This window comes from Acanthaster planci, linkage group LG09 (genome assembly GCF_054643075.1).
Source record: "Acanthaster planci isolate LZ-2023a linkage group LG09, COTS_SCS, whole genome shotgun sequence".
In the NCBI taxonomy this organism is placed as follows: Eukaryota; Metazoa; Echinodermata; class Asteroidea; order Valvatida; family Acanthasteridae; genus Acanthaster; species Acanthaster planci.
Genome location: NC_141785.1, coordinates 3,677,753 through 3,705,023, shown reverse-complemented (window position 1 = coordinate 3,705,023; position 27,271 = coordinate 3,677,753). Strand labels below are relative to the sequence as shown.

General features: G+C 43.0%; 1 protein-coding gene across 3 annotated transcripts in view; it reads right to left on the bottom strand.

The window, feature by feature from the left end:
• The window catches only part of LOC110985317 (uncharacterized), a 44,726-nt gene that overhangs the window by 14,434 nt on the left and 3,021 nt on the right, over positions 1-27,271 (bottom strand). For all 3 annotated transcript variants that reach the window (XM_087141101.1, XM_087141103.1, XM_087141102.1), the window contains exon 3: positions 27,062-27,139. The gene's annotated coding sequence lies outside the window, so the exon portion shown is untranslated. The remainder of the gene's footprint in view (positions 1-27,061; positions 27,140-27,271) is intronic.

Genomic DNA, 27,271 nt, shown 5'->3' with positions numbered 1-27,271 from the left:
GTGGAAATCGTTTTTTCTACCCAAATCGGCCCCAAATCGGCCCCAAATCGGCCCCAAATCGGCCCCAAATCGGCCCCAAATCGGCCCCAAATCGGCCCCAAATCGGCCCCAAATCGGCCCCAAATCGGCCCCAAATCGGCCCCAAATCGGCCCCAAATCGGCCCCAAATCGGCCCCAAATCGGCCCCAAATCGGCCCCAAATCGGCCCCAAATCGGCCCCAAATCGGCCCCAAATCGGCCCCAAATCGGCCCCAAATCGGCCCCAAATCGGCCCCAAATCGGCCCCAAATCGGCCCCAAATCGGCCCCAAATCGGCCCCAAATCGGCCCCAAATCGGCCCCAAATCGGCCCCAAATCGGCCCCAAATCGGCCCCAAATCGGCCCCAAATCGGCCCCAAATCGGCCCCAAATCGGCCCCAAATCGGCCCCAAATCGGCCCCAAATCGGCCCCAAATCGGCTCCAAATCGGGCCCAAATCTGGCCCAAATCGGCCCCAAATCGGCCCCAAATCGGCCCCAAATCGGCCCCAAATCGGCCCCAAATCGGCCCCAAATCGGCCCCAAATCGGCCCCAAATCGGCCCCAAATCGGCCCCAAATCGGCCCCAAATCGGCCCCAAATCGGCCCCAAATCGGCCCCAAATCGGCCCCAAATCGGCCCCAAATCGGCCCCAAATCGGCCCCAAATCGGCCCCAAATCGGCCCCAAATCGGCCCCAAATCGGCCCCAAATCGGCCCCAAATCGGCCCCAAATCGGCCCCAAATCGGCCCCAAATCGGCCCCAAATCGGCCCCAAATCGGCCCCAAATCGGCCCCAAATCGGCCCCAAATCGGCCCCAAATCGGCCCCAAATCGGCCCCAAATCGGCCCCAAATCGGCCCCAAATCGGCCCCAAATCGGCCCCAAATCGGCCCCAAATCGGCCCCAAATCGGCCCCAAATCGGCCCCAAATCGGCCCCAAGGGAAGGGCATAAAAAGAGGGCGGAGTGGTAGGGGACTTCTTGTCCACCATACCACTCCGCCCTGGCCGGGATTCGATCCCAGGTCTTCTGGTTCCCAAGCGGTGCTCTAACCGACTTCGCTGTTTGGGTCCCCACTCTGTTTTCCGCATTTCTCTTACTTAACCTTTGGATTTTATTCTGTAATTTGGAATGTAAAAAGATGTCTCTACCAGGATTCGAACCCGGCATCTGTTAGTTTCCAGCACAGCACTTCCATACTGGGCCACAAACATCTCTGAAGGAACACTGTCTTTTTTAATACTTAACCCTTGGGTTTGAATTTATAACTTGATATTTTAAAAAGGTGTCAACGCTGGGATTCGAACCTGCATCCCACATTTTAAAGGCACGGCACTTTCTCGCTAAGCCACAAACATCTCTGAAAGCACACAGGCTTTTTCTTATACTTAACCCTTAGGATTACATTCCTCAGCTAAAAAAAAAGCGGTCTCTTCCGGTATTCGAACTTCCGAACTCGGCGCCACTACACTGAGCCACAAACATTTTTGAAAGAGCACCGACCTTTTTTAGACGTAACCTTTAGGATTGAATTTATCAATTGCAATGTAAAGATGGATATTCGTCCGGAATTCAAACCCATCATTTCAGACTCGAAGTATTTCCACAATATGCCACGGACACCACTGAATGAGTACTGATTTTTTTAATACTTTACCCAAAAGGTAATAACGGATTCCAGCACATTATTTTTTTCAGACTTCAAAATTACGCCACAATTTTGTGAAAGCACAGAATTTTATTAAAACGTTTTTGTTTCCTTTTATTTCAACGAAATTAAAAGATGCCCGTCTGAGGGTTCCAACGCATTATTTCAGACATTGAAATGTTTAGCACTGCCGCGCCATAAGCCAATTTTGCTTCTTAACCTTCAGATTTTAGAAAGGGAATTAAATGTGTTCCATACGAATTCAATAAGGATACAGAATTTCCAGTGTCCGCTAGAAATAACTTTGTAATTTTTTTATCTATAAACGACGCACACAAAAATGTCTTTGCTGACGTCACCATCAGCTAACAGGAAAAACCGAGGGAAAAATACTTCCACTTAAACGCAAAATAATATTGTTACATGTTGGGCGTGTGATGCGGTAACAATGGTTCACATATCCACAAGGGACGAAAAGAGATTTTACATTGGCATTTATAAAAAATATGTCCCAACAGGAGAAGACTAATTGGACATTTGAAACGGTAATATGTTTGCTAATAAAATATGATATATTAATACAAACTTAAAACAATGTAGTGAACACGGAAAAACAGTACAAACACAAGCATCTTCTGATCACATACCGGTAGTATTGTATTTTTACTTTTTTCATAAAGGAATCCTTATGTGCTTGCCGGTATTCTTTTAAGATCGGACGGGAGAATGACTGGTAATTCCCGAAGAGAAGATGGACATTAACAACATCAAGGTTCTCATGAACACGAACGTTAAAGCCGGCCAAGTGGCGGACTGTCGACAAATAAAATTGGCTCAAAACAAAGGGCACTTTATACAAATACAGATAAAGGACTAAGAAAATTATCTTAGTACAAGTACTCATTACTCTCTTTACAAGTGAGGGTGCAATTCAACGACCAATCAGAATTCGGGAGATTCAAATTTGCTTGAAGATAAATTTCCTGTCAATCAATAGTTGCTCTTTTAGTGTTCAACAGCAGTGAAGGCCCGTCTGTATAGGGAAAACCACGCCCTTTTCTGGTTTTCCCGAGCCTCTCAACCACTAGATTTTACTCAAATTCATGCAGCTTCATTAACATTATTTGAGGAGCCGGCCCGTACCATATCCAGTAGGGGTGTTCAATAAGTGAGGGACGTGCTTGCGATCAAAATATTCTTTTGATTCTTAATTTTTCTGTACACATAATAAAAACGTATACAACCCATACTAAGACGTTGGTATGAAGCGTGCAAATAAAAGGTTTTGTTAATTGTAGGATTTAGTACTTGTGTGCACGTATAGTATTTCAAACAGAGACGATGGTTTCCATCGAAGTAAATTCATAAAAATAAAAAAAATAATGATAAGCAATACAAATACGAATACGATATGTAATCAGGCTTGGGCACAGATTATTTTGATCAAAGTGGGAGGAATCTTGAGGATTGGAATAAGTGAGACAGGTGAGAGCCGTACGTAGACTTACGTGTATGAACATTTACTTTGTTCACCAGGGCAACCCAGTAATCTTTCGGGAACCCACTACACGATATGAACATCTTAAAACTGTTACACAGTTGGACCATTTATGCCCAAAGACAGTCTCACTGCAAAACGATTTCTATCCCGAATTGATCGGGTGGTACAGAGCAATGAGCAGCTTTCTATAGATAGCAGTTTGCAAATCAACGTGAGGCAAGATACCCAAGAAACGTCACTTGGAACGGTTTCCGAAGGAAGAGCGATGCATCGTGCAGATAAAGAAAAAATGTTTGTTGCGCCAGAACCATCATCACGGCGACAGCCAGTATTGAAGGACATGAATCCTGGGACATATGGATTCGAATGTCTCATTAACTGGCACCCCAGGACTGACAGAGGGCGCCATTTGCGTTTTTGCAGTTGCCACGGGTACAACTTTTGGCGAATCAAATTGTGACACGCGAGTCATGTGACATACGGTCACTAGGCTAGGCGAGGCTCATCACTACGCTATGCATTTGCTGTGAACGCGATGAAAACGCCTCAGCGGAAATATGCGACGAAACCCATTCATTTTTACCGAAAATTGAGCGATCTGCATATTCCAAGGCAGTGCATATCTAAATCAAGACAAATTAAGTCCACTTGGAAAGAAGGTGACCTATTTGAAATCGAGGTAAGTGTTAAAAAGTTGGGATAGACGTTGAACATGCATGGACTTGCAGTGAAAAGTTTTGTACGTGGAATGCATGCTTAACGTTAAGCGATACTATTAATATTGAGGGGTGTTTGACATGTTGTACAAGGGGACAGTTTTAGACAAAAACGCACTGGGCATTACCCTCGCTTTATCAAAGGAATGGGAATGAAATGTTACACTGAAACTGACTAGATATTTGATGACAGTTGAAGCATATTATTAACGTTAAATTAGACAGCGACCAGACGACTGTAGGTTACTTCTTAATTCACAGCTCAACTTGTTAACCTCAAGTCATTTTTATGTGATTAAACTCAAACAGTTAGTTTATAGGCCTTTGTTTATTATACTGATAAATTCTTATTTTGTTTTTTCCTTGTTTTTTAAACACTGCTGTAGATTTTGAAGGAGGAAGAAGATTCAGTTTTTGTCTCCTATCCTGGATGGTCAAAAACCTTGAATGAATGGGTCCACAAAGACAAAGTTGTTCATTTGAAGCAGCACAATCCTGAATTTAGTCCATCCCTGCAGTCTTTGAAATATAGACAACAGTTATTTGTTCATCGTATTCTATGCGACATTAAGTGATCACTAAAATCAGGAAGAAAGGAATCTCCAAGGGTTGTGATAAAAAGGGACGTGGAAGAGGATGTAATGCACTCCACATTTCCAAACTGTGGCCAGTCTGCAAAGAAAGTTAACACCGACAAGTTGAGTGAAATCTTCGGGAGAAACTGGATGCAACGAAGAGACAGTGTCGGCAATTGTACCTACATCATTCCAGGATCATTTACAGTGAAACTGAGGAGGCACAGATTCATCAGCGACTTTGACAAGAGCGGAGCAGAGGTGCAAATGAAACCTGGATTTTATGCACTAATTTCATTTGTTCGCGGTGAGTTTCGTGGCTAGACAATTTAAAGATCACTGCAAGATGTACCACTCTGATGCCTGGTTCAGCAGCTTCAGCTTCATTTGTTAAAATTCATTTGGAGTTTCTGCATGATATTATCAGCAGGAAACACTTGACAAAAACTGTCTCAAATCAGACAGTTAAGGATATTTTTTACGACATCTGCAAACAGTACCATCTGGAGCTTGAATTCACCCCACGTCTTGCGCGTCAATTACGAGTCAAAGTCATTAGATTCCTGACTCAGCTGAGACAATCAAAAAAAGGAGGTCGTCAACAGAACAAATTTAAGAAATGGATGATCAAAAATGCTATTTGGCAGTTTAAAATCCTTTACAGTGAATTTTGTCAGCGAACTTTGGTGAGAACTGAGTCTGGGAAAACCAATTTTTCAAGAGCTGGGGATCGTCATCGTATAAACACTGTTGCTAAGTGTATCATAAACAGGTGCAGAGGACAGAAAAAAGCTGCACTGCACAGGTACAGTAGAGCTCACCAGCGTAGGTTAAAGGCACGGATTACTGATGATTGCAAGCAGGCTTTAAAGTTTCTTGAGTGCTGTGGTTTTCAAGCAGAAAAGCTTACTTTAAGAAATACAGAAACCGGTGAAATTCAAAGTTTGAATTTATCTCCAGAGAGTACACACTCTTTGTCACAACTCCAAAATTTAATCTTAATAAAAGATAAATTTGGAATTTAGGACAAAGCTTATCAGAAGCTCACTACTATTTGTGAAGACCTACCTTCATTGTATAAATTAAAACAGTCGGTTAATAATATACCTTTGGACAGCATATCCCATACACCAGCAAAAGACTCAGTAGGTTTACAGAGAAGCATAAGAGTACTCATTGAAAAGCGGGTGGAAACTCTGCATAGAGAAGAGGGCTCTTTAGAAACTGATGAGGTTCATGTAAAGCTATCAGGTGATGGAACCTGGATCGGCAAGAACATTCATGTGGTAAATGTTACATTCACAGTAATTGAGGAAGGTAAACGTGCAGGGACATCAGCTGGCAATTATCTTGTGTCCATATTTCAGGATTCCGAAGGTTATGATGCCTTAGCAAAGCACTTGGCAGATGTGAAAAGGGACATTGAAGACTTAACAGAAGTTGTTGTGGATGGTAAAGCATACAAAATCATCTATTGCTTGGGAGGTGATTACAAGTTTTTATTGTGCTGCTGTGAAATTGATAGTGCTTCTTGTACTTATTCCTGTGTATATTGTAAATGTTCATCAAAAGAATTCCATAACACTTCCCTTGAATGGTCAATGACAGATAGAAAGGTTGTAGAACAGTAGAGGAAATACAAAAGTTTTCCCAGTTGCCTAAGAAATGTGCAAGATATAACTGCTCACATGTTCCAATATTTCCCTCAATAGAGATCCAATATGTAGTAATTGATACCCTTCACATGTTCCTGCGCATTACAGACGTACTGTTAAACTTGCTGATTGCTGATCTCAGAAGAGCTGATGAGATAGACAAAAATTCTCTCAGAGTATTTGACAGAAAGAAACACAAGAACTGTGTAAAACTGGAAACATTTGTGGCTAGTATTGGAATATCAGGTTTTTCGTTTTACATAGGCCAGTCATCCAACAAACTCAAATGGAGGACTCTCACAGGTCCTGAAAAACTTGTCTTGTGTCAAAACATAAAACTGTCTGAGCTTCTCAAAGACATGACTCATCTTCTTTGTAAAATTGAGGACCTTCAATTTTTATGGGATGAGATGTACAATTTGTGTATCTCTCTTCGCAGGGAGCATGGCAAATTTACACTAGATGAAGTGTGCAATTTCAAGACCAGAAGTAAAGCATGGTTAAATCTGTTTCCATCCATCTACCACACAACTCATGTGACCCCATATATCCACATCTTGGTGACACACGTACCAGAACTGCTGTCCAAGTATGGTTCTATTGCCCATTTCACCCAGCAGGGCCTGGAGAAACTGAATGATATAACAACCAAGATGTTTTTTAGGTCCACAAACCACCGTTGTAATGCTCTGCTTCAAATCATGAAAAAGCGAGCTAGATGTGAAATTATGGGGGATGAACAGTAATTTCACAAAGTGCAGTTTTTTTAAACATTTTTCTGTGATGAAGTGCTCTTTAGTCTAAGCCAAGTTGTAAATACAGCTAAACTGTTGTTCGTTTTACAGTGTTACAGTCTTGCATTAAAAATTAAACTCCCCACTTAAGTGTTTTATGACAGTATGTGAAACGGTTGTCACTTTACAGTCAATTTAAGCAAATACACACTAAACTGGGAGTGAGAAGTATGATGCACACTAATTTCACAGTGTGCTCTTCAAGTTATAATCAGGGACAGTGCTAGACCAAGTTTTCCCAACCCCATGATGTGAAAGTTTAAACATGTACAATTGTCAAAATGTTTTACAGGAAAGAAAAAGCTAGAGATTCAAGTGTGAATTATGATTCACAATAATTTCCCAAAATGCTCTTCAAGTCATATTTGGAACCAGTTGTAAATAAATGACAGTTTAATAGATTTTCATTCTGAAATTGTCCAAATCATAAGTTTGACAAACAAATTGTGTATCTAGAGGTGAGAGTATGATCAAAATGAACAATGATTACTGCTAGACCAAGTTGTAAATGACTGTTTAATAATTTTTCTTTCTGAAATTTCCAAATAACATGACATGAATGTTTGAAAAATTGTTTGAATGTACTGCTTCAGTTTAATTAACAGAAAGCAATCTAGAGGTGAGAGTGTGATCAAAATGAACCTTACAATTGCAGTTAAGAATTCTATGAGAACCAGTTCTAGAACAAGTTGTAAATAGATGATTGTCTTTGCTTGTGAAAGTACCCAATCCAAGTTTGCTCACATACTGTTTGTAAAATTTTGTAAAAGTTGATTTAATTAGAATTATACAGCTGTGTGAGAGGATAAAAAACTCCATATTATGTGATTCTAATCACTCAAAAGTTCGATATCTTGTTAAGAACATGTAAAAGTACTTTGATATGATAATTTGACTTGCAGTTTTTACAATTCCTAGCTCTGTTTGTCTGATGTCAACATTCTCAGATTTTTCAGGAATAAATTTTGTTTCTATTACATTTACTTGAATTGACAAGAGTGTACTGGGTGTATATTAACTGCATGATTTGCATCCCCCAAACTAAAAGTGCAAGCTACATAGAGCGTACACATGAACATGTACATTACTTGTATTTTTTATAAACATCCACACAGCGCGCGTGAACCTGACCCCTGCAAAATAATGGTATTGCCCCTGCTACTATATTTAGATATCATTTTACCACTTCGCGCCACAGACAGTGCAGCCGGTGTTGTTTTTCACGTAGGCATGTACTAATACAAAAAAGTGGCTGGTCCTTATATGGCGTTGGTTATTATGAATATTCATGACTTGAACTCTCATAAGCCGTGTGAACAAAGTTGTGGCATGACTCGTGGGGGCTGTTCTATGGCACGAAACACGGCGCTCGTTCGCGTGCACGGTTTCCCATTGCGTAAGCGTGTGAGACAAGTTACCTGTATCCTTGATTTTAAAGATACATGTACTTGCATAAAATTTGTGCATATTTCTACAAAATTTGATCCATGTTGTCCTTAGATAATGCTTTTCACAAAACCAAGTGAACAAGTTATGCACAATTAACGAGAACAGTGAAATAGGGTAAAGAAAAATGTAAAGGAAGACTTTTACGTTGGCCTGCCTGTTTTACACCGAATGGGGGCGCTCTATATGAGACGTTCGATTCCATATGTCTTTCGGGAACCCACTACACGATATGAACATCTTAAAACTGTTACACAGTTGGACCATTTATGCCCAAAGACAGTCTCACTGCAAAACGATTTCTATCCCGAACTGATCGGGTGGTACAGAGCAATGAGCAGTTTTCTATAGATAGCAGTTTGCAAATCAACATGACCCACGTGAGGCAAGATACCCAAGAAACGTCACTTGGAACGGTTTCCGAAAGAAGAGCGATGCATCGTGCAGATAAAGAAAAAGATGATATTTGTTGTGCCAGAACCATCATCACGGCGAGAGCCAGTATTGAAGGACATGAATCCTGGGAAATCATTCGGAAGGGATGTACCGTCCATGCAGCAGTGACTCACAGGAGCCTTTCATTGTCAGACAGGGTTCCGTTAGCTAAGTGTGAGATCAAGACGAAATCAAGCTATTTCAACGCGTTTTTCTTGGTTACCAGATACTCGTGGCGTCTCATGATCACGCCAACTCAATCATCTTTCGAGGTCCATCTGCCGATTGCCAGATTTGCCTGTTTTTTTTTCACGACGGCCACTATATGACGTCATCACAAGATGACGGCATTTTCTTTCAACCGGCGGTACTTTTGCGTGACCTGCTTAAAGGGTTACGACCACCCAGAAGACCACCGCTGTCAAAACACGTGTAAGCTTTGCTTTCAATCAAACTGTGTGGAAGGCGAACGGGTGTATTGCAATGGCTTTAACTGTCACTTTAAATGCGTGATTTGCTTCGAAAAACACGTCAAGAAAAATAGTCGAGGCACATCAGTTTGCAAAACTCACTAGAGCTGTCCAAATTGTGATAAATTTGTGAGCCGCAGACACCTCGGAACTCAAGATCACAGATGTGGAGACAAATTCTGCAACGTCTGCAGAGAGTTCGTCTCCCCCCCCAATCATATTTGCTATATGCCCCTATTGGGGAAGGTAAAGACAAACTCATTGACTTGCAAATGACAGCAGAAGAAGTGGAAAATAAAGAGGGTGAAAAAAATGCAGGACGATAACTTCACAGGTTACTTTTTTTCGATTTCAAATGTATTACAAGAGACGGGTATGCATGAACTGTGTAGAACGGGGGGTAGCTGGTTGGGTTTTAATCTCACAAGTGAAACTGATTTCCTGCGTTGCTCATGGCCGATAAAGCCGAGGTTTATTTCTTTCTTTCCAGTTCTTTCTCTTTAGGCTTTAGGTTTTGGCTTTGACTTGGATGGTGTTTGCTTTCCTTTGCTTTACTTTGCTGACTGAAGAGTATTCGGAGGGCAATACGCTTTGTGAGTACTCGGTTCTCGGGGACTTTTATGGGGTGGCACAGCTCGTCGTTCTTGCAGTCCCAACTTCAGACCAAAGCTGGTTCTAATTCACGTCCTAGGTTGTACAGGGAGAGAGATCGAATGTACGATTGGAGTGGGCCTCGGCAGGCAAACTTTCCACCACGTCAGGATGACTGCTTGCGTATTTTACCATCTCGAACCCAGCTTCCTGGAGACACTGTCTGGTACTCGTAACAAAATCCTTTGCTTCCTCCTCACTGTGGCGAATAGCCATTTGGTTGTCAACATACGTCTCCCTTTGGACGGTTTTCTCAACAGAGGGGTGTCTGGTGTTGGCATCTCTGGCAGTCTTCTGCAGGGCAAAGATAGCACAGCATGGGCTGCAAGCTGCACCGAATGGAAGCACCAGCCACTGGTAGACAAACCAATCATCTCGTTCCGCATCCCACCACAGAAATCTAAACACGGGACAGTCTTCCAGACATAGTCTCACCTGGTGGAAAATTGCAGTTATGTCACTTGACACAGCGACCCTGCCTTGACGGAACCGAAGCAGCACCTCCACCAGGCTAGGATTGAGGGTAGGCCCAGTTAACAACTTGTTGTTGAGATTCTGGTCTGTGTATTCAAAGGAGTAGTTGAACACGAGTCGGTATTTGTTGCTGCTGAAAACCCCGCGATATGGGATGAACCAACTTGGAGTTCCTCTTGCTTGAACCTCGGCCACCGTCCCAAGTTCCTGGGCATGTTCCTGCTTCTTAAGTTTCTGGATATACATGTACGTGGTGCAAAACTCTGCCACTTTTGGGTCTTTATCCATCTTTCTCTTGTGTGCACGGGCGAGGGCTTCAACTCGCATGGTCTTCTCCTCAAGGATTTGAATGGCAAGCTTATAATGGCGGGAGCGGGTAGCCTTCCTCTCATTTATGTGAGGCACTTTATCAATCGCCATGAATCGTTCCATCATTCGATGAAGATCGTGTTCGGGCTGTTGACACCTTGTGAATAACACTTGCTGAGGGGTTGCCAACTTGCCTGGGTGCTGAAGTCCCTGTCTTCCCTGGTTAGTCAATCCGAAGAGAATCTTCGGCCACAGGCGAACTCGTTTTAGGACCAGTTCTCACCTCGGTGGACAGAGTCAGCTCTATATGATCTGCTCCAATCAGGACGGCAGGTTGCACTTTGTGTGCAGTGAATAAGGGCAACTCTCCCAGATGTGGCCACTTAGCTTGCAGTTTCTGTGCAGACATTCTGTAATCTGCTAGTTGAAATTCCTCAGCAGAGAAGGCACACTTGGTCTGGAACTTCTGATCAGGATCATTTGGGGAGAGACGGTGAAATCAACACACCTACCTTTCCAATCGGCATCTCCAACCACTGTCTGGATGCACACTGTCTCAGTCTGACCAGACATTGGTAGCTTTTGGATGGCTTGAGGGAGAATCATGGTGCGTTCAGCGCATTCATCAAGGACGCCATAGGTGTCAAGTTCACTGGATGGCCCGTGCAATGTTAAAGGAACCACCTTCATCAGGACATCAAGGTGGTAGTCTACCTTGGTCTTAGACACCACTCCGGAACACAGAACGGTGCCCTGGGTCTTGGGCATTGACTTGACCACTTCATGTAGACTGGTGTGGTGATCTTCCTGGCAGTCTTTACACTTCTTGGGAAAGGGACAATCCTTGTCGTGTTTCTTGGCACACTTGTGACAACGTCCATTCCCCTTCAGCCACTTGAGCTTTTGGTCTATATTAAAGGCAGGGAACTTTTCACAGGTTTCCAAATAATGGCGTGTCTCAGCAACATCACAGTACAGGCAGGTGATACACTCGGCCGACCCTGTAGCCTTGCTGGGTGTTTTATCGGTGGTTGCTGCTTTGTTTGCATGTGACGTCGTGGTAGCACCCTTAGCCGTGGCTGTACGGCTTGGGGGCTGTGTAGAGTAAGCCGTGTAAGTCTTGGTGGGTGGTAGCTCTGAACGTTTACGAGCTGTTGGCTTGTGGCCTTGCTGGGGGTGTTCCTTCTTCCCAGGTTTTGTTTTCTGTGACCTTTTAAGAAGGATGAGTCCTGCGGGACCAGTCTTGTCCTCCAGCCACTCTTTCAGATTCACCACGGTATATGTCTGTCCCTTCTCGCTTTTCAACATCTTCGACAGGAACAGGACAGGAATGGAGCTTCTCTGGTAGCTTCAAGGCCAGTTCAACAGCAAACTTATGTATATTCAGCTCTGCCTCGAGCTTCAGGTGCCTTGCAGTCTAAACTAGAGTTACCAATACGTCAGAGAAATCCCACAGGCCAGCCCAGTCACTTTGTGCAAGGGATGGACGGGCCTCCAACTGAGTCTAAAGGCCCTGCACAATTCTTCCCTTCTTTCCAAAAGCCTTGTCAAATTGTTTCATTGTGGTTGCGTAGGCCTCGTCACCAAGGATCATGTTACAATCTGCCATGGCAAGGGGTCACCCACCCAGACTGCTTCTCAAGTAGGCAAACTTGGTTGCTTCTGGTAGTTGAAACTCTGGTTTGCTCATGATGCTGTCCCACAATGACCGAAACACAACGTATTGCTTCACATTGTGTTCATCATCAAATTTCGGTACTTCCAACTAGGGCAGACTGTCCACAAACATGCCATATCTATCCTGATAAGGCGCCACATCACCGTTGACAGTTGTTTTGGGAGAATTTTTGTCACTGACCTGCCTGTTGGACGAATCGTCATCTGAATGGTCGGTTCCACCCGAGTTCTGCTGGTCATCACCAGGAGGGTCCGACAGTTCACTACCAGGACAGGGGGGAACTGCCCCCCGAGGAGCTAACATCCTGCTAAATGGGGTCGACTGGACCATCGTATGCTGCTGATTGTCGTCAAGCACTCCGAGCTGCAGCACTGCTGTACTGCTGGGACCCCCGATTGCCACGTAAAGGGCTGGAGGCATCACAGAGATCGGTGCAGAGGTAAAGGTGTAACCTGCATTCTGCAAAGTGAAACCTGTATTACACACTGAAGTGGGGTTATACATAACATGGTTATTACCAAATACTGATACATGGTTTGTACTTGTAAGCAATGGCATGGTGGAAACTAAAGGTACAGGTACATCAGATGTGCAATTAGGTACATGTAAATGACTAGTTACACCACCAGTTACTACTGGTACAGCACTGTTTTGACCTCCTGAAACTATGTGACCAATCAAGTTTGGATTATTGTTCATGGCACTGTTTATCCAGGCGACTGTTCGCGAATTTACAGTTCCTCCCAAGTCCGGTAAGTTCAGTGGAAGTTCTTGTTGGCTGTCCACTTCATCGAGCTGCTGTTGTAAACACTGCCTCTCCAGCTCCAATCCTGCCTGTCGGTAGTTGTCCTCTACTTGCCTTTCGCACTGTTCTGCCATAAGTTGGGCCTCTGCTGAAAGGCGTTGTGCACGTATGGTTTTAAACTGAGTGTGTTCTTCCGTCTCCGCTGCCTCATGACGAATGCGTAATCTCTCCTCATCTGCATCTCTCCTCATCTGCATCTCTCCTCAATTCCTGTAGTCGTCTTTGTGAATCATTCTCAACCATCCGTCTCTGTATCTCCGACCGGGAGAATGACTTGGATGAGTTTTGAGTCCAGTTGCTCCGTCATGACCCCCACTGCACACCGAGTCAGGCTTCTGTGCATCCGTAGGTCGCTGGGAGAGGACAGTGGCAGATTCACTCATTAGACTAGGTGGAAGGTTGAACTGATGATCTTGGGCAAGGTGAGCAGGGATGTGCCACAATCTGGGGGGTCGCGTGGATATCAGACCCTCACATTGGTCACAGACAGTGGAGGGAATTGATGTCACTGGTACAAACACTGGCTTAATGGGATTGTCCATGATGCATGGAGATAATTCAGTCCGACACTGGAAATCAGAGTCACGAGATCCGGCTCGAAGGACCAAAAATTATGTGTAGAACTGGGGGTAACAGGTTGGGTTTTAATCTCACAAGTGAAACTGATTTCCTGTGTTACTCTTGGCCAATAAAGCTGTGGTTTATTTCTTTCTTTCAAGTTCTTTCTCTTTAGGCTTTAGGTTTTGGCTTTGACTTGGCTGGTGTTTGCTTTCCTTTGCTTTGCTTTACTTTATGATGAAATACAATAAAGGATCACAATAGTAATCAGTAAAAAATATTAACAAATAGTCCCAACCATGTGACAATAATCGAAAATACACACGAAACTTTGGATGACAAATACAGTAAGAATAACCACTTATCCCTCAAAGTTTTAACACAGAAGTGATAATGAACTATTAACAAGGGTTTACTCACCCAGATTGGGTAACATGCCAGACTAAAAAGGTGAAAAATACACCAACGTTCTTGCATCAAAATGGAGACTTCATGTAACTTTTGGAATAGGCATGGTTTTTTTGAAGAGCACCACCAATTGTTTAAGGAAAACAGGGCTCAGCACCATTAAGTTGTAATAGCACCCTCTAAGACCTTAAGTATTCAGATTCTATATGAACCAAATCTCTACATAGCTCATAAGGTGTGTGACCAGTGCCTATACCGAGAGACTGTTACATGTCAACAGTGTGGGAAAAGAGAGCGTGTATTTCAAGGACCCCATACCCCTTAAGAATTTTGTGAATGGCTGTTTGGAGAGCACAATGCAGGAGCCATCGTCATAATGATGTCTATCAAACCAAATACATGCACTTGGATCCAGATATGATAGCCACCATCTTACCCCAGGGCTATCCATCCAATGATCGCCAGTCCGTCAAGGCTCTGCCGTGGTCAAAGGAGATGTCTCAGCAGACTAACCAATACATGTGGCAGGCAGCCAATCAGGGTGAAAAGCACGTTGGTCCCTCCAAGGTGGAAAGGTACTACGAAGACAATGGGGTAAAAACTGTACTGGAATTTCAGTGTTGTCTTCATCGCGGTCACACTTGCATGGCTCAGGATACCAAGCATCCTTGCAATGGCCTCGCGTTGGAAGAGCTGTATCAGAGAACCATACATCACTCGTTCATCACTGACCAAGGCTATCGGTACATCAAACAGCGGGAATGTGAATTTGATGAGGAATAGAAGCGCAATGTGGAAATGAGAGAATTCATTTCGGATTTGGATGTCTCCACGCCCCTCATTCCTCGGGACGCCCTCTGCGGAGGATGCACCAATGCCACCAGACTCTGCTACAGAGCTGGACGAGGAGAAAATTAAGTAAGTAGACTTCACTAGTCTATGTCCATACGTCGACAAATACGGCAAATATCCCATGGGTCAACCACCGAGAGCTTCCATGATATTAGAGGGTACGAGGGTGTGATCAAGTGAACAGCGCTTCCTCCAGGAGGGCTGTATCACCCTGACATGCCTTAATGCATGTCCACGGGCTGTTTGATGTTCTCACTCTGTGCAAAATGCAGCCAACTGCTCCAACAGCTTTCTTGTCATCACACTGACAGAGAACGAGCTTTAACTGGTACGTGGGTCACGATGGGGCTTCAAAAGGCACTTCAGATGGCAAACTCGTCAGGATTTACCAAGTGTGGCATTTTGAAGAAGTCTCAGTATACGACTCGGACACAAAGGAATGAGGCTTGTTCGCTGCCCATGTCAAACCTTTCTTGAAGATAAAGATGAAGGAAGAAGCTAGCGATTGGCCCCAGTGGTGTGAGATGGATGAGCAGAAACACTACTACATCCAGAGCTACTTTGACAGAGGGGGAAGTCAGCTCGAATGGGACAAAATAAAGAAACCAACTGGGTTAAGGGCTCTGGCAAATCTCATGTTGAATAGATTCGACCAGAGACCCAACATGACCTGGACCACACCTGTCACACTGACACAGCAGAGTACTTTGACAGTAACCTCATGACGCGCGATGACACTGAAGTTAGTAATGCCAATTTTGTCACACAAGAAATGGTGGAGGTTCAGTGGCAAAGTACCGAAGGCTTTGTCTAGCCCTCCGTCATCGCCGCCTACACAACGAATCAAGCTCGCCGTAAATTATACGAACTAAGTTGGAGAATTTGGGACGCCGAGTATTATACTACGATACTGATAGCATGATTTACGTTAGTCGCAAGGGGGAATGGGAACCTAAGATTGGGATTATTTTCTGGGCAAATTAACGAATGAAATTGATTCAGATAATTATATTACAGCATCTAAAGTTGGCTAAACCTGATAAGAGAAGAAACAACACATTTTGTAAAGTGCGCGGAATAACATTGAACTACAGTTATCAGTCAGTCGTAAACTTTGACAGAATGTTCCAGATGGTACACAACAATGGCCCAAAACTGTTCAGGTAACAGATATGCAGAAATAAGAAAACAATGAACATCGAAACAAAAAAGGGAAAACATGAATCATGAAACATATCATATAGGGAAACTGACTAGGTACTTATGAATGATTATAAAGATGAACAAAGAAATCAAGAGAAAACAAGATACTAAGACAGTTTACACTAAAAGGGTGCAAGTCAAAAACTTGGACACAGTTCCGTATGGCTATTAATATCACGCTATCTGGGTTGGAAGACAACATAATAATAGCCTAATCATGTTGCAATTCCGCAGTTGGTCGCTTGTTCAAATTTACTAGACCAAGAGACCGTCACATGTCAACAATGCGGGAAAAGAGAGCATGTATTTCAAGTACCCCATACCCCTAAAGAATTTTGTGAATGGCTGTTTGGAGAGGAAAATGCAGGAGCCATCGTCATAATGATGTCATAACTTCAAGGGTTATGATTCTTTCTTCATTCTTCAATACTTGTTTGATAAAGCAGTGTTACCCCAAGTTATTTTGAATGGTGCGAAGGTCACAAGCACCAAGGTTTCCTTCAACGATATGAAGTTTATATATTCCTTAATTTCTTGCCGATGGCGCTCACTAAGCTACCATGGCTACCTGGTTCATTCGGCCTGAAGGAGTTGGCCAAGGGTTACTTCCCACATTTCTTCAAAACAAGAGCCAATCAAGAGAAAACAAGATACTAAGACAGTTTACACTAAAAGGGTGCAAGTCAAAAACTTGGATACAGTTCCGTATGGCTATTAATATCATGCTATCTGGGTCGGAAGACAACATAATAATAGCCTAATCATGTTGCAATTCCGCAGTTGGTCGCTTGTTCAAATTTTACACGTAGGAAGATGTAAACAACTAAAATGATGGCATCATTCACGATTTGAAATAGTCTGTAACTATATGTGCACAATCTTAGGGAGGGAGTGTGTTTGATTATGTGCTATCAAACCAATTAAACGGCCATTCCAAATTCACGTAACGAAACACGGTACTCTACATGTAGGGAAAGGATATAAATAGTGCTGGTAGACAATCAGTGTACAATCAGATGTGCAACACTATTGTCGTTCTTGTGACATCTGCCAGAGAACCATTCCAAAAGGAAGGATCACAAAGGTTCCATTAATTAATGAACCCTTTCAGCGTATTGCAGTTGACATTGTGGGTCCTATTTCCCCAATCACAGATAAGGGCAGTCGACACATACTCACCATGGTTGACTATGCCACACGCTACCCCGAAGCAGTACAGCTCAAAACGTTGAGACTCACAGGGTGGCCGAGGCACTTGTCAATGTATTCTCAAGGGTTAGTGTTCCACGTGAAATACTGACAGACCAGGGAGTACAGTTCACGTCAGGTATTGTGAAGGAAGTCAGTAGATTACTCTCCATCAGGCAACTGACAACTACACTCTACCACCCAGCTTGCAATGGCCTTGTAGAAAGGTTCAATGGGAGCCTGAAGCAGATGTTAAAGAGGTTGTGTGCAGAGAAGCCAAAAGACTGGGACAGGTACATTGGTTCACTTCTATTTGCATACCGAGAGACCCCTCAGGCAAGTCTTGGTTTTGCTCCGTTTGAGCTTTTATACGGTAGGACAGTCAGAGGTCGTATAGCTATTCTAAAGGACTTTTGGTCTGACAACTTTCAAACACCAGAGGTCAAAACTACATCTCAACATTGTTATATACCAGACCATAGAGGGCGCTAGTCAGTCACTCCTTTCGGATAGTTCTCAGAGCTCAAGTTGAAAATAAAAGAGTAGCTGAAGTTGTCACCTAAATGCAGGTTGTCCTGGCTCCATAATAACCCTCCACACATAACATGGTGGCAGCGCGGTCCTACCTCGCCATTTGCACTACCGATATTCACATCATCGCATAAAACAAGGTGAGATTTGACTCGGAAATGTGCCATCGTTTCTGTGAGCATGACTGAGTGACAATCCATGTACGCATGTATGCATAGACTGTGTGTGTACAGTAGCCTCGCGACGCCTGTGTGTATAGCTTAGGATCGTCACGGTGCAGCATGTACTGATACTCGCATAGTCTATTGAGGTCGGAGTCATCTCAACGTACAAGTAGGAACAATGGCAGACTCAGTCACACCTCGCATGACCTGGGATGACCCAGATTTGCCCAGTGCCATACAGATTTTTCGGCAACAATGTGAGCTATATTATTTTGTCAAGAATGTCAAACCAGAGAAACAAGTCGACCACATACTTCTCTTCATGGGGCCTACTGGACTTCGCATGTATAACTCATGGAGCTTACCTGAGGCTGATGCGAAAAAGCCTGACATTGTTTGGGATCGCTTCTCTGCACAGATCACTCCGAGAACAAATTTCCGTGTTGCTCGGCCTGTACTTACAGAAATTTCAGCAGAAGGATCGTGAATCTGTTGATGACTATATGTCACGGCTAAAGCTACATGCCCAAACATGTCAATTTCGTGACGACAAGGAACTCGCAGACAGAATCGTCGAACAGTTCATTGCGGGAAAGCGTCACCCAGATCTGCAAAAGCAACTTTTGGCTCGCGATGACACCTTGACCATTGATCAGTGTTTGGATATTGCTCGTACCCACGAGGTATCCTTGTCACACATGGCACAGCTAACCAAAGTTCATCATGGTCAGTCTTCCATTGATGCATTACAGCGCTGACGCACATGTAGGAACTGTGGTAGGCAACACCCCTTCAGACCTCGTGAGTTATGCCCCGCCTACAACACAACGTGATAACTGTGGAAAACGCAATTACTGGAGAAACATGTGCAAGTCCAAACACCAACCCATTGATTCTACGCGTGGCCGACAAAACCAGCGAACTCCCCGAGATACTCGTTACTCACAATCGCAGTCACGGTCCAAGTCGAGACAACGCCGTTCTCAACGTGACATGCACATGTTTGCAGACAGCGCCTCTCCGGTTTTGGGTGGTGACATTGAGGTTCCATTCTAACAACTCACACTTGATATTGTCGTATCCGCTATTCGTCCAAATGCACGTGATGGCGACGAAGCCTACACATACGTACAACTGAGACAGGATACAGAACGTTGTATCATAAATCTACACGCAAAAGCCGACACGGGTGCCCAGACGAACACCATCCCTGTTCGCATTTACCGTCGAATGTACCCAACTCACTTGGACTCTGATGGATTTCCGCGCAAGGGACATCTTGCTAACTCTGGTGCTGTTCTCAAAGCAAACAATGGCACAGAGATTAAGCAATACGGCACACTGACTCTCCCATGCAAACATGCCCAGTCCGAATGGCACAATGCTGAGTTTCACATCTGTGAGACTGATGGCCCAGCTATCATTGGTCTTCGCACGGCTCTGCAGTTGAACATTGTAGCCTTAAACTGTTCTGTTGAATCGCACGCTCAGTCTGACACAGACATCAGACCACAGAACCAGCCGATTCGCTCAGTTGAGGATCTTCCTGGTGGATATCACATTGTGCTTCGCGATGGTGCACAACCCATTGTACACGCCCCATGTAAGTGCTCCATTCACATCCGCAATGAACTCAAGTTGGATTAGACAAAATGGAGGCACAGGGTGTCATCCGACGTGTTACCGAGCCCACAGATTGGGCTAGAAGCATCGCCATTTCGCGCAAGGCTAATGGTCAGTTACGCGTTTGTTTGGACCCTAAAGACCTTAACAAGGCACTCATGCGATCTCATCATAAGACACCGACACTGAAGGAGATTACGCACAAACTTGCTGGCGCAACAATTTTCAGCAAAATGGACGCGAAACACGGTTACTGGTCCATCCACCTCGACGAGGAGAGTTCCCTGTTGACGACATTCAATAGCCCCTTCGGTCGCTATTGTTACAAGCGCATGCCGTTTGGCCTGGCAGTCAGTCAGGATATTTTCCAACATCGGATGGACCAGATACTCTAACAGTGTGAAGGCAAACATGTCATAGATTTGCGGTCCAGTATCGAAGACACATGTCAGCTAGCGCAAGAAGAGTTGAAGAAGTCTACCGAAAGGTACAGCAAGTACTATAACCGGAAAGCTGGACCAGGTCAGTTAAAGGAGGGGACAAAGTCCTTCTTCTTCCAGCAGACAATAACAAGCTACTCCTGCAGTGGAAGGGCCCATTCTCTGTTGTTAAACGAATGAACAGCTGTGACTACAAAATTGACTTGGGTAACCGAATGCAGACCTTCCATATTAACCTGTTGAAACAGTATGTTGAACCAGTTGACAAAATTAATCAGGCTTCTTCCTGTTTCCTCAGTTTTTGTTTGCCAGCTGTCATCGAGGAAGACCTTGAGGACAGAGGACCTGCAGCAGTCCAAATGCTGGATGATTCACTACAAATGGCTCCCCCACATCCAAAGAGTCAACCCAGAAGAGATTTTTTTCAAGCTGTCAAAGGACCAGTATTTCACCAAAATCGACCTCAGCAAGGGATACTGGCAGATACTTCTAGAAGATGCAGCAAAGGAGAAGACTGCCTTCATCACTCCAGATGGCCTTTATCAGTTCACCCCTATGCCATTTGGGCTTGTCAATGCCCCAGCAACTTTTAGCAGGATGATGCAAATGATGCTGAGAGGTATGTGTAATGTTGACGATTTTACTGACGACATTTTGGTCCACACCAAAACTTGGGAAGAGCATCTCAACACTCTGGATTGTCTCTTTGAGAGATTGGAACAGTGTGGCGTGACAGCTCGTCCAACCAAGTGTTTTGCAGGTTTTGCTTAACTGGAGTACCTAGGTCACATTGTAGGACAAGGGCTGATGGAACCACTGCCTGAGAAGCTGACCAAAATCCAGGATGCCCCAAGACCCAAAACAAAGAAGCAGTTACGCTCTTTCTTAGTGTTGACAGGGTACTATAGGAAGTTTACTCCAAATTATGCGGCGATTGCAGCACCCCTCACCGACAAGACAAAGAAGAAAGAGCCAACCAGCATCCAGTGGCAACAGAGTCAAGAATACGCATGTCAGACACTCAAGGAAAGGTTGAATACCGCACCAGTTCATCTATCCGATTTCAAAGGCTATTTTTACTACGTACTGATGCTTTGAATATTGGTATTGGAGCTGTTTTCCTGCAGCGAGAAGATGACACTGATTTTCCAGAGGCCTATGCCAGTAGGAAATTACTTCCATGGGAGTGTTCCTATTCGAGTATAGAACGGGAGTGCTTAGCCATCGTTGGGCTGTACAAAAATTTCAGACATATCTCTCCGGTCGTGAATTTGTTCTCAAGACAGACCACCAGCCTTTGGTTTGCCAACAGTCGAATTCTTCTTTGGGCATTGTCCTTACAGCCATACAGGTTTAAGATTGAGTGCATCAAGGGCAGCGAAAATGTAGGTGCTAATTTTCTACGGCGAAGTGAGTCTTAAGGCCTACAAGCACTTCAATAACTACTACAAGTTTTACATTGTTTCCCTGTATTCCAGATCTAATTCTAGTCGTTCCTAATCCTATCACTGCATCGGAGGAAAGCGACACAACGTTTTCCTATTCACTGTATTTGTTGCAGGAAGCGAAGACTAATTAATGTGTTTTCTTCATATTCTCCGAGATGGGTTAATAATTATATTCGTGTTTTTAGAATGCGCCTAGATAATTGTAATAATGAGATGACTTCTAGATAAGACTCTTTGCTTCTCTTGCAGATGTTGCTGGAGAATTCTGAATTGAAAAAAAAAAATCCTTTTTTAGGTTAGTGGAATTTATTTTGTATGTGAAAAGATGATGGCAAGGATATATAAGCAGTTTTGGGTGTGTCACAGCTCTGTTGGTGTTGAGACAGTATAGAGGTGGAAAGTTTGTGTGATCCTCAGAGCTGCGCGCTTTCATGCCTGTAACTGTGGGAGTTCGCTCTATTTGGAGCAGTTATTTTTTAGACTGCTCAAGGGCAAATTAGTTCAAAGCTGGTTGAGCAACTGGATCAGCAATTCAAGTTTTGGGAACATCCAGAAACCTATGGCCTGCCCTAATGACCTGATGTTTTCCTGTTGAGCCTTCTTGTGGTCACAAACAAGACTCCACTGCGAGCCGATCTTGCATCATAGGCGAACAACAGATGGCGCTGTTAAACTTTCTATTAATTGTGTACATAGAACAGTTGTTCTTGTAATCATTGGACTATTTGCAGTGTGGTCTTTCTTTCCAGTCACAGCTTCAATTCAATTAGCCTAGCTGTGACAAGCTGACAAATAGTTGAAGGCAAGATTTATGATATGGTGAATTAAAAATACACGTGAAATAGCAAAGTGGTAGCAAACTGGCAAAACAGTTGTAACTAAGTTGTAACAGTTGTAGCTTTTGATCCTAGGGTCAGGGGTTCAAATCCAGCTGGTAGCAGCATGTTATGATCTTGGGCAAATCACTTTACCCCTATGTGCCTCTCTCCACCCAGGAGTGAATGGGTACCTGTCAGGGCAGACACAGTTATGTTTAGCCGTTTGCGCTGACATGGCAGCATCAGGCTAGTATACTCCCCAGGGAGCTGAGATGGTTTCAGGAATGCTCATAGATGTGTGAGCCCAACTTGCAGGGATAATGATAATATAGTGCATTGGAATAGTTTCCTATATATGTACATGTGCATACAAACACACATTATAAACCCTACAATTAAAAAGAAATCCTTTTGTTTGCACACTTCATATCAACGTCATAGTATGGGACGTATACGTTTTGCAAGTTTAAAATACAATACGTATACAGAAAAATCAGAAATCAAAAGAATATTTTGATCGCGAGTACGTCCCCATTATGCTAAAGAGGCTGAATATGAACTAAATCCAGCATTCTGATTGGTTGAGAGGCTCGGGAAAACCAAAACAAGGGCGTGGTTTTCCCCTATACAGACTGGCTTCACATGTGAATGAATTAAAATAGACTTCAAACATCAAAGTGAAAAAATCAGTATATAAGCTAAAAGAAGACACATTTATATCTCTCCTAATCTGAAAAGGCAGTGTTGATGTGTACGTGAACTGTTACTGACCTTCACATCATTTGATTGCGTGATCCCAAACTTTGTTGAATTAAAGTGATGGAATTGTTTCTTAGAAACTACAAACCTGAAATAAGTTACTCCTCAAGTATCATATTCAGTATTTCTTCCAACACCAATTATCAGATTATTACAAACAATACAGATCTACAATTCACAAGAAATGGGCAGGAAGCTTTACAGCCTTTGGAGGTTGGTCTTGATAACCAGACTACGGTTAATTGAATACATCATTGTTGACCAAATGGACAGGAAGCTTTACAGCCTTTGGAAGTTGGTCTTGATAACCAGACTACGGTTAATTGAATACATCAGTGTTGACCAAATGGACAGGAAGCTTTACAGCCTTTGGAAGTTGGTCTTGATAACCAGACTACGGTTAATTGAATACATCAGTGTTGACCAAATGGACAGGAAGCTTTACAGCCTTTGGAGGTTGGTCTTGATAACCAGACTACGGTTAATTGAATACATCAGTGTTGACCAAATGGACAGGAAGCTTTACAGCCTTTGCAGGTTGGTCTTGATAACCAGACTACGGTTAATTGAATACATCAGTGTTGACCAAATGGACAGGAAGCTTTACAGCCTTTGGAGGTTGGTCTTGATAACCAGACTACGGTTAATTGAATACATCAGTGTTGACCAAATGGACAGGAAGCTTTACAGCCTTTGGAGGTTGGTCTTGATAACCAGACTGTGGTTAATTGAATACATCAGTGTTGACCAAATGGACAGGAAGCTTTACAGCCTTTGGAGGTTGGTCTTGATAACCAGACTACGGTTAATTGAATACATCAGTGTTGACCAAATGGACAGGAAGCTTTACAGCCTTTGCAGGTTGGTCTTGATAACCAGACTACGGTTAATTGAATACATCAGTGTTGACCAAATGGGCAGGAAGCTTTACAGCCTTTGGAGGTTGGTCTTGATAACCAGACTACGGTTAATTGAATACATCAGTGTTGACCAAATGGACAGGAAGCTTTACAGCCTTTGGAGGTTGGTCTTGATAACCAGACTGTGGTTAATTGAATACATCAGTGTTGACCAAATGGACAGGAAGCTTTACAGCCTTTGGAGGTTGGTTTTGATAACCAGACTACGGTTAATTGAATACATCAGTGTTGACCAAATGGACAGGAAGCTTTACAGCCTTTGCAGGTTGGTCTTGATAACCAGACTGTGGTTAATTGAATACATCAGTGTTGACCAAATGGGCAGGAAGCTTTACAGCCTTTGGAGGTTGGTCTTGATAACCAGACTACGGTTAATTGAATACATCAGTGTTGACCAAATGGACAGGAAGCTTTACAGCCTTTGCAGGTTGGTCTTGATAACCAGACTACGGTTAATTGAATACATCAGTGTTGACCAAATGGACAGGAAGCTTTACAGCCTTTGGAGGTTGGTCTTGATAACCAGACTACGGTTAATTGAATACATCAGTGTTGACCAAATGGACAGGAAGCTTTACAGCCTTTGGAGGTTGGTCTTGATAACCAGACTACGGTTAATTGAATACATCAGTGTTGACCAAATGGACAGGAAGCTTTACAGCCTTTGGAGGTTGGTCTTGATAACCAGACTGTGGTTAATTGAATACATCAGTGTTGACCAAATGGGCAGGAAGCTTTACAGCCTTTGGAGGTTGGTCTTGATAACCAGACTGTGGTTAATTGAATACATCAGTGTTGACCAAATGGGCGGGAAGCTTTACAGCCTTTGGAGGTTGGTCTTGATAATCAGACTGTGGTTAATTGAATACATCATTGTTGACCAAATGGGCAGGAAGCTTTACAGCCTTTGGAGGTTGGTCTTGATAACCAGACTACGGTTAATTGAATACATCAGTGTTGACCAAATAGACAGGAAGCTTTACAGCCTTTGGAGGTTGGTCTTGATAACCAGACTGTGGTTAATTGAATACCTCATTGTTGACCATCGTCTCATCCTCATCATGGTGATCAATCCTCTTCATCAGAAAAAACAGAACAACAGAAACAAACATGACTACTTCAAGTATTAAAAAAATGGAATATCGATTAGAAAATTACAATTTACAAATTGAAGAACGGTTAGATTTCTGGTTCCTAGGAACAAAGAACAAAATTCGATGTCTTCCTCCGAGTGGAAGACAACATTGTCCTATTTCCTTGGTGAAAGCAAAAATGCTTGTTACTACATTATTGAGGCTTTCATATTTGAACAGAACTGTTCAACAGTACAACGTGAAGACACTGTCTAGTATATTTTGAGAATCAACTTTCAATGGTTCGTGCCAAAATGCAAACTGTGCCATTGCAAAGTTGCAAGAAAAGGCCTTCAAAGGGGGTCAATAACTTTCCACACGTATAAAACATAATATTGCACCATTGCCTTCAATTAACCAATTCCCATATAATGGATGGGATCACAGTCAATATGGATTGTTCAAGTAAACAGCCATTATACGATGTACAGGCTATTCTGACTAATATCAAATTGCAGTGTATCCAATGCATGTACGCATTTTGGTTGGTTCACACAATCTGCTTTGCGTCGCTAATTCCTTCTTATTTCAGCATATGAATGTAAGTAAAGGAGCAGAGTTTTCTCACAAGTATTTTCAGCTAGCTGATGTTGGGGCTTACAAATTTTAATAGAATACCCCAAAAATAAATAACGCCTTCCAGCAATGACATCAGAGTTACAATCCACTCATATCTTTAGAAAGTATGACAAAATTTTATTGAGACCAGATTAATCAAAATGGGATGCCAAAACAACTTTCAAATATTAAAATTTAAAGAAATGTAGAAAGTTGCACTGAAAGTCCAACTTAATTTTGTTCCCTTCATCACCCTTTAAATGCTATGTTTAACCTCTCAAATAAAATGCACATGGCTTGAAATCAACAGTCACTTTCAATCACAGAACGGAACTTAGAAACCTTTTCATCAAAGAGTAGCTTCAATAAATTTTTCTATGCCGATGCAATTTTTCAACTTTGTACCCTTCTTCAATGCATGAGAACTCTTTTTTGTTCAGTGCATTGAAAGGTGCATTTTTGCACACTTAAATTTATCCATGCCTTCCTGGGCAACTGAGGGCGCTGTTGCTGTGAAATCATTTAGGGGCAAGTTCAATGGAAGACTATAGTTAACTACAGTTGGACTAACACCGCCCGAAAGATGGATAGTTTGAACTATAGTCGACCATTTGGGACCAGGCCCGGGGGTATGGTCGCACCGCTGGTTATCAATAGTCGACTTCATTTATGATGACAGAGGGAACCATTCACATGAAAATAACTGTAGGAGATTTCAATAAACCATGTGCGCTGTGAGAATCGCAGCCAATGGTGAAATGTAACGATGAGATTTTAAAAATTGGGTTGTTCCAGTGTAACAGAATTGCGCATGTGTATTTTAAAAAGCAGTTGACTACTGGTCAAACTTTAGCTCAGGCAGGAACTTGCCAAATGGAAGACATAGTTTACTGCTTAGGTTTTTCTGTTCAGTCGTAAAGCCAGAATAAACTTACTAAAATGTTTCCTGAGAAAGAGATTTAGCTTCTTTCTCACTACTATGCACATAACCAACAATGAATCAGCAACGAAAAAATGAGGGCCAGCAAAATCTACAATGCAGGATTTTTGTGTACATGGAAACCAATATAACATTGATGCTTTCTTCCTGGGATGACATCACTGTTTTGCTCATGAATATGGAAATATTCATTAGCATTAAAACAAAAAGTGAAGTCAAACACCCCTTGAAGTAGTGAAACAAAAGTTGAAAATTAGGTTAACGGAGACACAAAGGTGCAGTTTGGAATTAAAATAAATTGATTGCAGCTACCCTTTAATGGAAAGAAACTCCGTCTACTTACTAAAACGAAGTTGAAGGCTGGTCTGGTTCTGAATTGCCCTTTGAGGCAGCTTCAAGATGAGGACGCACTGTGCTCTTTCTGTGGGGGAAAATAGTGTCTGATTACGTAAACTAAATGTTCTTTAACCTATATTCTGATAGGCACTTGTTAATAGGATTGGTTTTCATGTTTTATACTGAAGAAACTACATGAATAGATTGTGGAAAATTG